At 30.6% G+C, this 10,215-nt stretch overlaps 1 long non-coding RNA gene across 1 annotated transcript; it reads left to right on the top strand.

Moving 5' to 3' along the window:
* The first annotated feature begins 5,449 nt into the window (after positions 1 to 5,449).
* On the top strand, positions 5,450 to 9,047 carry LOC129877793 (uncharacterized). The gene is made up of 2 exons (XR_008763614.1): positions 5,450 to 5,800; positions 8,641 to 9,047. It is a non-coding gene; the product is annotated as an uncharacterized LOC129877793 (long non-coding RNA).
* The last annotated feature ends 1,168 nt before the right edge of the window (positions 9,048 to 10,215 follow it).

Below are 10,215 nucleotides of genomic sequence, written 5' to 3'. Positions count from 1 at the left end.
GAATTTTCAAGAATTCGTCTCATCATTATTGATCCAGGATGACCTATTCAATCATGACATAGCACAAATGTATTTAGATCAGTAACTTCTGATTTACGATCAAATGTGCCTCAATTACACTAATTTTTGTACAATATAGGCCAGACAACAAAGTTGGTAATTTTTCCAAAATATATTTATGGCCTGAGACACTATTGGTTATACCAAGGTGTTCAATATTCATTTCATTTAGTGTCTCAACATGATATTCATTTCTGCGGATATCTTTAAAACTTAACAAGTTTCTTGGGGATTTAAAAGAGAATAATGCATCTTCTATAATAATTTTTGTCCCCTTAGGCAGAAATATAATATCTTTTTTGGAGCCTTCAATTATTTTTGAATTACCAGAAATTGTAGTAACATTTGCTTTTCTTCTAAGCAAGTAGGAAAAATATTTCTCGTCTTTAAAAATGGCATGAGTCATTCCATTATCAATTACACAAATATTCTCGTGATTAATTATTGATCCAAATAAAATTTGAGGCATACCCATATTTTTCTTCAAAAAGAAATAAGGTAAACGTTATAATTAAAACATGGCTAATTATACAAATTTTATTTATTTACATGAATTAGAAAAATATAAACATATTATTTAGTACAGACAAATGAAAAAAAAATATTTAAATATTATCGAGGTTATCAATATTCATATTTCCTTCTGGAAAATTGAAGAAATCAGCTACATTCAGATGCATAGGATCAATATTATCTTCAAAGATAAAGTTTGTCTCTGGATTATTTTTTGCTCTCTTCAAGGATGTCTGATATAGCTGAACTAGACGTTTTGATGACCGGCAGGTCCGTGACCAGTGCCCCATACCTCCACATCTATGATATATACTTTCTGAATTTTTCTTTTGTATAACTTCTTGCTTTTCACTCTTCTTTTTATATTGTTGATCATTTTTTGGTGCCAGTCGAACATCATGATTATAATTTCTTATTCGACCACGACTGGGGCCATGACCTCTTTTTCATTGGTTATAATTTGTCTGATTTACTTCAGGGAGTGGAAAAGAACCAACGGGCCGATTATCATAATTTTTTATTAACAGTTCGTTATGTCGTTCAGCAATAAGAAGATGATAAAGTAATTCAGAATATTTTTTAAAACCCTTTTCGTGATATTGCTGCTGCAGGAGCATATTTGCGGGTAGAAATATAGAGTATGTTTTTTCAAGTTTGTCTTGCTCAGTGATTTCTTCTCCGCATAAATTTAATTGTGCTATAATTCTAAACAAGACAGAATTATATTCAGTTCTATTTTTAAAAATTCATTAATCTTAGATTGAGCCAATCATGACGTGTCTGTGAAAGGATGACCAACTTTAGATGGTCATATCTTTCTTTTAGATTCTTTCACAGTTTAATGGGGTCTTTTAATGTGAGGTACTGTAATTTTAACCCCTCGTCAAGATGGTGACAGAGAAATATAATGGTTTTGACACGGTCTTGACTAGATGCCATTGTCATCTTTGATGGTGTCTCCTAGACCCATCGATTCTAGGTGTATTTCGACATCTAGTGCCCATGATGAGTAGCCTTTTCCAGATATATCAAGAGTAACAAATTCAAGTTTAGAGATATTCGACAATTTTAAAAAATAAAATTTTTACCCTTTTGTTATCTTTTTTAAATAGTTCAAGATAATGAAGATTTGTGCTAATAACGTGTTATAAAATAAATTAACTTCAACAAACTAAGTTCAACACTTAATAATGGCCCGTGCCTTGCACGGGTACCCTTTATCTAGTATTTTTAATAAGAGGCTAGGGAAGCAAGTCATGGTCAACATGCCTTCCAACCGAGGGCAATATAGTCATTTTAAGTTTGGTTAGCTTTAAATATGGTGTACTTCATTGCCTTATGCATGTACCTAAAATATCAATCAATATTTTAATGTCATATTGCTACAGAAGAGCTTTTTTATGGGCCCCATCCCTCTATTGACAGCTTCTCTTCCTTTGTTCGAGGTGTCATCACTTCAAAACTCCAAAGCTTCATTGTGGACTCTATTTATTATATTCAAATTTTACTTTTTTATTAATAGGATTGTGTATCAATTTATACTACTTTCCACTCTTCACTTTTTAAAATTATTTATACAAGTAATTTTATAATTCAAATACTTTTTAATTCACTGTGTATTAATTTCAAAATTATTATAATTAATAAATTTAAAATATTTTATTTATATTTAAAAACTAATAAGAAGTATTATAAATTATAATATCTAATAATTCAATTTTTTTATTATCTAATAAGAATCTATAAGTACACAACTCTTAAAAATATCTTACGCATTTAAAATTATATAAAAAGTATTATGAATCATAATAATTAACAACTTAAAATATTTAAAAAATATATATAAAAAAATTAACTAGTTCTATGAATTTAAACAAATGAAATAATATATATTATTTAAAAATTATATAAAAGGTACTATAAATTACAATAATTAATAGTTGAAAATATTCGAAAATCATGTAAGAAAATTGATTGACTCTCTTAATTTCATCAGTGCAACATATATTGGAACAAAAGGAATAACATATATGGCAAGAGAGAGTTGTTCGGATGGTAAACACCCCTCACTTTCAATCTTAAAGTTGTGAGTTCGAGTCACCAAGGGAGTAAATATGGGAGCTCCAGGAGGGAGGGGTGAAACAAATAATGAAAAAAAAGTAAAAAATATATATTATTTGAAAATACTATAAAAGGTACTATAAATTAACAAAAATTGGACACGTGCTGGCACAGGCAATGTCGTCAACATGCTTGCTTCCTAGATAGGGACAATTTAGTCTTTATGCATTGTTTTGTTTTAATTTGTTTGTTATATTTCTTTTTTAAGTATGTTATATATTTAAAAACTACATAAAAAATATTATAAATCACAGTAACTAATAATTTAAAATATTTTTAAAATATATAAAAGGCTCGATTAACTTTAGAAATTCTATCGGTACCACATAAATTGGAATAAAGAGAAAGTAACATATATTATTTGAAATGACTAAATAGTACTATAAATCATAATAATTAACAACTTGAAAATTTAAATGACATAAAATATTCGGCTGACTCTCAAAATTTATCAGGGTCATATAAATTGAGATAGAGAAATTAACATATTTTATTTAAAATGACATAAAAAGTATTATAAATTACAACAATTGACAACTTAAAATATTTAAAAGAGATATAAAATTTGATTGATTCTCAAAATTCTATCAATGCCACATATGTTGAGATAAAAGAAGTAACATATATTATCTAAAATTATGTAAAAGATACTATAAATTACAATAATTTATAGCATAAAATATTTACAAATCATAAAAAAAATTAATAGACCTTCCAAATTTAATTTATGTCACTTAAATTAGGACAAAGTGCAATGTCTAGTGTATATATATAAGACTCTAGAAGAAGGCAACACTTGGTCTCCTTACAGGGGTATTTTCGGTATTCAATAATTTTGATGCTTAAAGAATATTGTGCCAAATTTCTTTAGAAATATACATATGTATTCCTTCACAATAAAATTAGCTCATTATAGTTTAATTACCTTTTTGTCCACCAAAAGCATACCAATTTCTGTACTGTGGTCCATTGGCCTGACAAATTTGACATATCTTTGCTTCTCTCTTTTGCATTTGTTTCGGTTATCTTTTAAATTTGTGGGTTCCATTTTATACAATCTAAAAATAGCACTTCCAAGTTTTAATTTGTTGGTATAGGGGCAAATTTGTTATTTTGAAATATTTTTTTTTCGTTTTTAATTTATCTGTCTTTTTTTTTCCAGCCTATTATAAATTTGAAAATTACGTAAAAATAATACTATAAATCACATATTAGCAGTTTAAAATATTTCAAAGACAAACAATTGATTTGACTTTTGAAATTCTATTAGTGTCACGATAATTGAAACAAAAAAGTAACATATATTATTTGAAATGACTAAAATGTACTATACATAATAATTAACAACCTAAAAATTTAGAAGACATATAAAAAATTCAATTGAATCTCAAAATTCTATCAGTGTCACATAAATTGAGACAGAAAAAAAGTAACATATATTATTTGAAAATAATGTAAAAGTATTATAAGTCACAATAATTGTAGAAGAAGCTAGAGAAGCAAGTCATAGTCGACACGTCTACATCCCGCAAGGGATCATTTGGCCTTTCAATTATTTGAGTTCTGATGAACCGGGGTGAATCCTATCCTGACTTTTTTCCTTTTTTTTTTTTTGGAATGGGATATTTATGGTTTCAATAATTTTTAAGTTTTAAAAGGGTTGTATTTCAATGCTTCATATGTGTACCTTCTTTTTTCACTGGACATAAAATTCTGCACTTGGACCACTTTTCTCGCTGATTATGCTTACATGTGGGCCATCTTTTTTTTTTCTTGTTTTGCTCCTTTTTGCTTAGCTTGACATTTGTGAGAGTTTGCTTTAGAAAAACTTACATAAATATATAATATTAAGAAAATATTTATCATTTATAACAATAAAAAAATAATTTTATTGAACACTTATAATATATTTATAATACAGTTTTAATACATATTGCAAAGAACTATTTATAAAACATATATAATACAAGTTTTATAGATGGATAATACATTTATCACATATTTTAATAGACTTATAATACATTATGTTAGTTTCTTACTACACAAACATAATAAATATTTTAAAACACTTATAATACATTTATATTGTATGCATAATTCGTTTTTAATACAAGTGTAGATTTATCAAAATATTGCTATATATTGCTATAAATAGTAATAAATAAAAAATATCGCTAAAATCAGTAATTAATTTCTAAAAAACACTCAATCAAATAATTTTTCCTTTCCTTTAATATTTGTGGGCTCTTTCCCTTACTTTTGAATGCCTATTTCCATTTTTCTTTACCGTAATATTTGGTATTTAATTTATTATTTTTTGTACAACACAATTCACATTTTTATCGGGATATCTTGAAATATTAATTACTAATTTATTAATTAATATTTAATCTATAAAATATAATAGATATGATTTGGTCGTTTTGTATTTTTTTATTTTAATATGTTTATTTTATTAAAAAATTAATTGACTCTCGAAATACTATCGATACCACGTATATTGAACAAAAAGAGTAATATATATTATCTGAATTACGTAGAAAGTATTATAAATCATAATAAATAATAACTTAAAAAATTTATAAATCATAAAAAAATACTAATTGAGTCTCAAAATTTTATTTGTGTTATATCAATTGAAATAAAATACGTAATATATATTGAGTTCATGCTGGTACGGCCTCTAATGTCTAGTATATATTATAGTTATCTAATACCGAATATTAGTTGAATACATTTTTAAAAAAAGAATAGATACAAGTACTAAATATGGTGCACGTAGATTTTCGACATTTTCGAAGATAATGTAAACTTAACGGGCCGGGTTTAACCCAAACCCGGCCTAGTAGTCCGCTGCAACTTTTGATTAATGGCGAAGTAATCAAGGCTAGGCTAGGGTTTAAGCTCCCATTCATCTCTTTGCAACGACGAAAAGATGTTTCCAATGTTGCGTAAACCTGACAAAGCAGCTGCTCTGAAGCAGCTGAAGACTCATGTGGCCCTCTTTGGTGCTTGGGTTGCCGTAATTCGGGTCACCCCTTATATCCTTCATTATTTTTCCGATCAGAAAGAAGAACTCTTGCTCGAGCTCTAGATTCCTAATCGGGTAATTTTTTTTTCTTTTAACCAAACTTAATAAATTGAATTCCATTGTAATTTTATGCAGTGCTTTTTAGATAATCATGTCTGAATTCGGAGATGAGATACATTTGCGAGTCTAACTTGATTTTGGAATAGAAGGATTACAAACTTATTCACTTGGAATTTCTTATTGGGTCAACTTGATAATCTTTTTAATTGCTTATGATTATGTGTTTACGGTCATCTCTGTGTTTAGCTTTAATATGGTGAGTGACATAGGATTTGGGTTGTTGTATGATGGCGCATCGGATTGAATCGGGTGGGTGAAATGGAGGTTTGCTTTTGGGGTACTGTGTGATAAGTACGTGTTGTCGAGGTCTAAAGTAAGTTCTACAGAGTTGTGGTTTGACCAACATTGTTGTGCTTGTATGGGGAAAAGTGTTGCCAGTCAAGAATGCACACCTTTAAAAGATGAAGGTAGTGAAGGAGAGGATGATCCAAATGGATGTGTGGCCATACTAGGAGAAATATGATTAGGAACAAATATATACGTGGCAAGGTGGGAGTGGACCTCGTGTAGGACAAGATGAGGGACGCGAGGTTGAGATAGTTCGGTCATGTGAAGAGGAGGTGTGTGGAGGCGCCAATGAGGAGGTGTGCAGGTAGGCTAAAAATGAATTGGGGGAGGTGACACAAGTTCAACCTACCGAGGACATGACCCTAGATAGGTAGGTATGATGGTCGAGGATTATGTTAGAATGGTATTAGGAAACCGAGTATTTTCCCACTTTATGTGGGAGAGGTAGGGGGTGAGCCCTTCCTACTTTTCGCTTCTCAGTACTAGTAGTATTATGTAGTAGTCACATATTCTCCTATTCTTCAGTGTGTACCTTCTATTGCTTCATTTGTTTTGTATCTTGCTCTTTGCTATCATATTTTTTGGCTCCTGCTTCAAAAGCTTTTCTTTTGAGTAAGGTCTGCGTAGATTTTGTTGTTGAAATCAGATGTTTCCAGCGTTGAAACTTGATGAATAAAAGCCAACAACTGTACCTTTTTGCACTTAAATCTAGATTTGATTCCGCGTCTAGATTCGAACTCACGATGTGCGCCTACTACACATCTTCTGTTGTACTACCTTGATGGCATTGCCGTTGAACCAAGCTTGGGTGCTTCCTTCTAGTGTTATTAATGTCCTTCGTTCTTACAAGTTTTCCGTACTATAATATTGTGTTAGGACTTAGGATTGAGGCATAGACCATAGTTATTGTTGTTATTCGTGTTGTAATATTGTGTCAATAAAGGTCTAGCTTATCCTGGTTTTCCCGTTATAGTGTCTCATGTGTTAGCATACCCTTTAGTGGCTGCAAAGCCTTTTGAACTTTCTTTGGCTCTAGAGTGTTCAAAAATTTGTGAACCTTAGTCGAGTGAGAGGTAGTTGGTAGGTAAGAGTGCTTTTGAGTTTGAGTGGCTAGGATGAACAAACAATCATTCTCCTTGCAAATTATTTGTATATTTGTGATGAAGTAAGAGTGTGATGGTAAAATCTAAGATAAGTAATAAGTGCAAAATCTAGTTTCATGAGCTTGACTAATCTATCAAGAATCATAGGAGTTTTCATTGGAAAGTTTGGAGGCTCGTTTGATGTTGTCTTTAGTAATATTGTTTAGCAATAATGGACTAGAATATTTTTTCATCCTAGTAAATCATTATCTATATATATCTAAATTTCAAATTAAGAAACATACAACTGAACTAAGGTCGTGGCATTTCTTGTGTTTTTGGTATTGTGTGAAACTTAGATTTTGGTGCATAATGAAGTTGGAACGAGTTGTGTTAGTGCTGGGCACCAATTTTGAAAAAATGATCTATGATTTGGAGTGCTAGTTTGAGGGTTAAGGCGTAAACTTCAACTAGAAATTCCTGATTATTTATCTTATGAGCTTAATAACTACTACAATGTGCGAGTTGTGTTAGTGTTGAGCATCAATTTTGAAAAAATAATCTATGGTTTGGAGTGCTAGTTTGAGGGTTAAGGAGTAAACTTCAACTAGAAATTCCTGAGTGTTTATCTTATGAGCTTAATATCTACTACAATGTGTGAGTAATCTTTTCTCTTTATTAATAAATAAATGCAAAGAGAAGCAAGTATTATCTCTATTGACAGTTCATGACACTGAATTTCGTGGTTCTATTTGGTAGGTGATTAGATGAAGTTTGAAATATGATTTACAATGCAAGTGGATAGAGTCAATATTGTTAGATGCAAAGTGACATGTATGTGTGAGTACACTAAAGTTTTAGGAGTAATATGTTTCATCAGCTTTTCTCGATTATTGTATTAGTGTTGCTCTATCACTTTGTTCTAGGGGAAAGGTAGCACAACGCAGAATGTGTGGTTGGTCCACGTCATGAGTTCGAATCTTGGGTAGTGAACCAAGTCTGATATTTAAGTGGAGAAGGGAAGAGGGACCTAGCCCATTATCCGCTAGTTTCAACCGTGGCCCTTGGGGATTTCTCAGTTACAGATGAAAATATTTAGTGTGGCTTTCACACAGGTCCTTAATCTTAATATACTTGAGTTTTTTACTCGTAATATATCTGCAGCTTATAATTTCACTTTGGGAGTAGAATTCATGCATGTAACCGAGATCTGGAATTAGGTTAAAATCACGTTTGGTGGAACATGAGCATCTTAGGAAGCTTTCTTGATCCTCAACTGTGTTGTTGCCTGAGTACACTAAGCGATGCAATTCCATTCTAGGCCCTTTGAAGTTGTAGCATTCTTCAGTTAATGCAACTTAGGTTTGCCTTTCTTTTATATACACGTTTCTAATACTGCCATTCATCTGTCTTTGCCTTCTGCAGTTTCTCTAGAGGAAGGAAGGAATGTTTGGAAGAAGGGAGCCAGGTGTTCTCTATGCATCTTTCGACCCCTTGCTCTAATTCATTTCTCTCTATATTTCATTTTCGTTTGTCCCTATGGTTGTGAAACTTGTCAAGTGGGCATATAATTAGGAATAAAAAATTTGTTGTGGAAAGTCTCTTTCAGTTTCTCAGTTTTATGGACACCTAATTCATATGTGAATTTTTGATGGCTTTTCACAGCTAGATTAGATACCCATCGAATGCATAGATGATCCCATAAATGAAGAAGCTGGTATTTAGCGCTCTTCTATCTGTAAAAATATAGCCACTAATTCGTCTGTGGTTATGTTTTTTCTTCTGAAACCCAATGCAGTTCTAACAATCGATCATCTAAGACCTTCCACTGCGTGTTTTATCTCCTTCGACTAACAAATCACTGATATTGGTTACAAATTGTGAACAAAATTGCAACTGATACCAAATCATTCTTTTGTGACGTCCAAATACTTTATACGAAATTATAAGTAAGTCAATTTCAAATTATTGATGGTATATCAGACATTAATACAAAAAAACCTCAAAGAAAATTTCTCAATTAACAAAATACGATCATTTATAATTATCAATTAGGAATATCCTAAAATCATAGAAAATTTACTTCAAATCACAGTAAACTTAGCTCTTCAATTATAGCTAATAAATTTTAGAAAACTTACCTCAAATCACAAGCAAATTTATCTCTTCAATCACAGATACTTTCAAGATTTCAATTGGTAAAAGAATTCTGAACCTAAAGCCAAATGAATAATTCCGTATAAAAATAATTATTGCGTAAACGAATTATACATCTAATGAGTTCTTCACTTAAAAGGAAAATTAATAATTCTCCTAATATTAAAAATAGACTACTCAAAAAAATATTTAATTATCTTCCTATAATTTAGACTTCTTCCCATATATTAATAATAATAATTGAAGGAAAATGGTGAAAAGACGATTTTATTTAAATCAAAATCTTTTAATGAAGTGTAAAAAAGTGCAATCAACTTTTCTAAAAATCTTCGTGCTTTTAAGGTCCATTTGGTTACTGGTTAGAGTTATGCATGTATTAGCTATGCATAGTTTAGTTATAAACGTATTGTTGGGGGGAGGAAGTACCACAACTAAAGTTTGATATGACAATTAATATGAAAATAAATTGAACATGAGAATTTTATGTGGAAACTCCTCTAACTGATAGAGGGGGAAAAAACCACGGGGTAGAAGGATCTCACTATTAAAATATGGAGTACACAACTCTCAAATACAAAGAAAAAACAACAATTAACACTTCTCTCTTGTAAAAGGAACAACTACTAAAGAGGACACTCAAGACTACAATATTTATCTTGGTGTATAACTCTCTTTGTATTCTTACTTTCTCTTTCTGGGATGATTTAAATGAGGGCAGAATGCCCTCTATTTATAAGCGAAAAAAACGCTTAAGAAATTACGCGTTAATAATTTTCTACGCGTAGGCAACTACTTTTCTTGGGCGGTGCCTCTCAATTCAAAAGTTGCTGGCAACTGTTTCCT

The sequence above is a fragment of the Solanum dulcamara genome, chromosome 12 (assembly GCF_947179165.1).
Source record: "Solanum dulcamara chromosome 12, daSolDulc1.2, whole genome shotgun sequence".
Classification (NCBI taxonomy): Eukaryota; Viridiplantae; Streptophyta; class Magnoliopsida; order Solanales; family Solanaceae; genus Solanum; species Solanum dulcamara.
The sequence above is the reverse complement of the archived record's forward strand: the minus strand, read 5'-3'. Positions and strand labels throughout refer to the sequence as shown.